This window comes from Bubalus kerabau, chromosome 21 (genome assembly GCF_029407905.1).
Source record: "Bubalus kerabau isolate K-KA32 ecotype Philippines breed swamp buffalo chromosome 21, PCC_UOA_SB_1v2, whole genome shotgun sequence".
NCBI lineage: Eukaryota > Metazoa > Chordata > Mammalia > Artiodactyla > Bovidae > Bubalus > Bubalus kerabau.
This window is the reverse complement of record NC_073644.1, coordinates 39,071,323-39,076,637: the sequence shown is the minus strand read 5'-3', so window position 1 is coordinate 39,076,637 and position 5,315 is coordinate 39,071,323. Positions and strand designations below refer to the sequence as shown.

Sequence of the window (5,315 nt, the reverse complement as noted above, 5' to 3'; positions counted from 1 at the left end):
GTAAGCTTTGCTTCTTAACTTTTTATTCTTTTTTTTTTTCACTTTACAATATTGTATTGGTTTTGCAAGTAAATAGACTGATGACTAAACTGAGCACTGAAGAATTGATGCTTTTAAACTGTGGTACTGGAGAAGATTCTTGAGAGTCCCTTGGACAGCCAGGATATCAAACCAGTCAATCGTAAAGGAAATCAACCCTGAATATTCATTGGAAGGACTGATGCTGAAGCTGAAGCTCCAATACTTTGGCCAACTGATGCAAAGAGCCAATTCATTGGAAAAGACCCTGATGCTGGGAAAGACTGAAGGCAGGAGCAGAAGAAGACAACAGAGGATGAGATGGTTGGATGGCATTACCAATTCAATGGACATGAGTTTGAGCAAACTCCGGGAGATAGTGAAGGACGGGGAAGCTGGTGGTCTGCAGTCCATGGGGTCACAGAGAGTTGGAAAAATGACTGAGAAACTGAACAATAAAAGACTGATGACAGCATGCTCTGCGAGCCCACGGAAACGACATCAGAAACAGTTTACAAGTGGAAGGTGGATCAGAACGATGCTAGGCTCCTATCTGCTCAAGACCACAGCAAAACTACAACCAGTGCTTGCTTTGGCAGCACATATAGTAAAATTGGAATGATACAGAGAAGATTAGCATGGCCCCTGTGCAAGGATGACATGCAAATTCCTGAAGCATTCCATATTTTTAGACAGCCTCTTCAATAAATGATGCTGGGGAAACTGGACAGCTACATGTAAGAGAAAGAAACTAGAACACTTCCTAACACCACACACAAAGATAAATTCAAAATGGATTAAAGACCTAAATGTAAGACCAGAAACTAGAAAACTCTTTGAGGAAAACAAAGGCAGAACACTTGATGACATAAATCAAAGCAAGATCCTCTATGACACACCTCCTAGAGTAATAGAAATAAAAACAAAAGTAAACAAGTGGGACCTGATTAAACTTAAAAGCTTTTGCACAGCAAAGGAAACTATAAGCAAGGTGAAAAGACAACCTTCAGAATAGGAGAAGATAATAGCAAATGAAACAACTGACAAAGGATTAATTTCCAAAATATACAAGTAGTTCATACAACCCAGTACCAGAAAAACAACCAATCAAAAAGTGGGAAAAAGACCTAAACAGACATTTCTCCAAAGAAGACATACAGATGGCTAACAAACACATGAAAAGATGCTCAACATCACTCATTATTAGAGAAATGCAAATCAAAACTGCAATGAGATATTACCTCACACCTGTCAGAATGGCCATCATCAAAAAGCCTACAAACAATAAATGCTGGAGAGGGTGTGAAGAAAAGGGAATGCTCCAGCACTGTTGGTGGGAATGTAAATTGATACAGCCACTATGGAAGATAGTATGGAGATTCCTTAAAAAACTAGGAATAAAACCACCATATGACCCAGCAATCCCACTCCTAGGCACATACCCTGAGAAAACCAAAATTGAAAAAGACACTTGTATCCCATTGTTCATTGCAGCACTATTTACAATAGCTAGAACATGGAAGCAACCTGGATGTCCATCGACAGATGAATGAATAAAGAAGTTGTGGTCCGTATACATAATGGAATATTACTCAGCCATAAAAAGGAATGCATTTGAGTCAGTTCTAATGAGGTGGATGAACCTACTAGAGCCTATTATACAGAGTGAAATAAGTCAGAAAGAGAAAGATAAATATTGTATTTGAACGCATATATATGGAATCTAGAAAAATGGTACTGAAGAATTTATTTGCAGGGCAGCAAAGGAAAAACAGACATAGAGAATAGATTTATGGACATGGGGAGAGAGGAGGAGAGGGTGAGATATATGGAGAGAGTAACATGGAAACCTACATTACCATATGTAAAATAGATAGCCATTGGGAATTTGCTGTATGGCTCAGGAAATTCAAACAGGGGCTCTGTATCAACTTGGAGGGGTGGGGTGGGGGTGGGAGATGGGAGGGAGGTTCAAAAAAGAGGGGATATATGTATACCCATGGCTGATTCATGTTGAGGTTTGACAGAAAACAACAAAATTCTGTAAAGCAATTATCCTTCAATTTAAAAATAAATTAATTAAAAAAAAGACTACACATAGAATGTCTCTCATTAAACTCAACCTGGGGACTAGCAGGACAACCAAGGCTATAAAGGAAGAGGCACACACTGAGTTTGGTAGGAAGGGAGGAGAAGTGATGTGGCCAGGACCCACACCCCACACCCACACCGCGACACAGAAGAGGAGGGGAATAGCACAGGCTCAGGGTTCTCCCCGTGCAGGGCGAGGGGCTCAAGCCACCTGTTAGACATTACGTCAGTGGAAAGACAAGCCCCTTTAGCAGGTTTGAAAACCAGCGGGACTTACCAGAGGACTGTAAGAAACCGAGACTCTGCTCTTCAACAGCACACACACATTTGTGTTTACACCCAGTCACGGAGACAGCAGACTGAAGACCATCTGGGGTTCTTGTTGACTTGCCAGGAACACCCTAGGGCAACCCGCAGCCTGTCCCAGACTCCCACTCCAGCCCCTCTTGCTCTAGCTCTGCTCCTAACTAAGGCAGAGGTGGTTGTAGTGTGACACCAACCCCGCCATCCCTGAGGCACCTCTAACTAATGCACACATCAGGGGAAAAGTGAAACCAGCACGGAAGTGCAACCCCAAACCCTTAAGCCCAGTCACACCCCCAAACCATGGCTTCCCTGCTGGCTCAGCTGGTAAAGAATCTGCCTGCAATGTAGGAGGCCTGGGTTTGATTCCTGGGTTGGGAAGATCCCCTGGAGAAGGGAAAGGCTACCCACTCCAGTATTCTGGCCTGGAGAATTCCATGGACACGACTGAGTGATTTTCACTTTCACACCCCAAACCAAGGCTGAGAATGCCATCACACAACCAACTAGCTGAGGTCTCCTCCTCAGGCCCTCCAGCCCCAACCCTGCCCCCCATAGGCAGTGACAGCCATTGAGCATAGGAGAAGCCCCTATTTACACCAGACTCTGGCTCTAGCCCCACCAACTCCAGCTCCACTTTCCACCGATGCAATGATGACCAGCACACACCAGGGGAGGACATGGCTCATGCTTACCTTCAATGCAACTCCAAAGGCACAGGACACAGGCAAAGTTGACAAGGACACACCTTCAATCCAGGACAGGCTACTGTTTCACCTAACTTCATAGAAAGAGACAGAAAGTTAAACAAAATGAGAAGACAAAAGACTATGCTTCAAACAAAGAACAAGAAAAAAATATCTTGAGAAAAGCCTTAATGAAACCAAAATAAATAATTTACCAGATAGAGTTCAAAGCAATAGCAATAAGAAAGCTAACTGAACTGAGGGAAAGAAGCAAGTTAATATCTCTGATGAATATAAATGCAAACATTCTCAGCACAATATTGGCAAGCCAAATTCAACACCACATAGAAGGGATCATACACTGTGATCAAGTGGGGTTTATTCAAGAGATGCAAGGATGGTGCAAAATCTGCAAACCAAACAATGTGATAAAAGAAGGAAAAAAATACAATCATCTCAATAGACACAAAAAAAGGCATCTGACAAATTTCAACACCCATTAGTGATAAAAAAAAAAATTCTCATTAAAGTTGATATATAGGAAAATAGAGATAGCGTACAGCGGCAGAAATACTAACTTAAAGATTGGCTTCTGGATTCAAACTTAATCTCACCGAGCTGAAACATAATTAGAATACAAGCTATGTCATAACAACAACTCTATCAATTGAAGCAATTCTTGAATTTTACTGCTGAACATTTCCAAGTATACCTCCTTTTCACTATATATTTGACACACTCTCCTCTCTTCTCTCAAAATAAATGACATCATTTTAAATAATCTTGAGATTACAGCTACTATGTTGGTATTTTCTGTTTAAAACACCTCCTCCTTGCATCATTGGTGAGGGAAGTTACTTAACCTAGGGTTACACAGATGGCCATAAGACACCCAACTCTAGACAGATGATATCAGCAACAGTTATTTGTCACGTAATAACTGACAGAGGAGGAGGACACTATGCAGGGCCATAGGGCAGTTTTACTTAAGAACAGGATAGAATGAACAACCCGGGCTGTGGAAGGCAGATTTTCTAATATGGAGAAGGAAGGAAACCCCAAGTTTTCCACAAAATGATGTAATTGGTTTCTTTGAATAATTTGTGGGCTGCCAGGGAAATGAAACCCACTACTCAGAGATAAGCAGGAACTGCACTTGGTTTCTTTGATATGGAGGGTTGTTTGGCTGGAAGGTTTTATCTGCAGAAGCAAAGTAGAGAGGGGAACTTGGATTGGACAACACAAGTCTCGTCCAACTTCCCCCAGACGTCAAGGCAACACATAATACTACTTTTAGGTCTGATACCACACTTAAATATATAGTTGTAACTAAAGAACACAAATTCTACAAATTTAGTCTCTATCACCTGTGAAATTTCTTAGCTATTCTCTCTCCTGAGGGAAAAACTACATCCTCTGATCAATTGTACCTACAGCAATAGGGGAATTATTGTTCCTTTACATCCCCTACATAGACTCAGTCTCATCACTGTCCCCCTGTACCTAAGAAAGCAGCTACTATTTTGTTAACTCAGCATGTCAACCCTGTCATGTAGCTAAAAATGACTCTTATCCCGTAGGTGTAATTTGTTTACAACACTAACGAAGGTATACACATGGCTTCAATACATCTCTAGGGATGTTCCAAATGGAACTTCATCAGCTACCATTTCATTCTTATTGCAAGATTTTGAAGCACTTAAGCCTCACGCTTCTTGAAAATTATTCTCAGAAATAGTTTGCCCTCTGATACAGGGAAATTTATGCTTGTGAACTGTGGTGTTGGAAAAGACTCTTGAGAGTCCCTTGGACTGCATGGAGATCAAACTAGTCAATCCTAAAGAAAATCAGTCCTGAATATTAACTGGAGGGACTGATGCTGAAGCTGAAGCTACAATACTTTGGGCAGCTGATGAGAAGAACTACTCACTGGAAAAGACCCTGATGCTGGGAAAGATTGAAGGCAAGAGGAGAAGGGGACGACAGAGGATGAGATGGTTGGATGGCGTCACCAACTCAAAGGACATGAATTTGAGCAGGCTCCAGGAGTTGGTTATGGACAGGGAAGCCTGGCATTCTGCAGTCCATGGGGTCACAAAGAGTTGGACATGACTAGACAGCGAGGCCTGGCATGCTGTGACTCATGGGGTTGCAAAGAGTCGGACACAACTGAGCAACTGAGCTGAGCTAAGCTGAGTGACTGAACTGACTGACAAG

General features: G+C 42.0%; 1 non-coding gene across 1 annotated transcript; it reads left to right on the top strand.

Annotated features, from left to right (window-relative positions):
* Positions 1 to 601: 601 nt before the first annotated feature.
* LOC129636350 (U6 spliceosomal RNA) lies at positions 602 to 708 on the top strand. The gene has a single exon (XR_008706891.1). It is a non-coding gene; the product is annotated as a U6 spliceosomal RNA (small nuclear RNA).
* Positions 709 to 5,315: the final 4,607 nt, after the last annotated feature.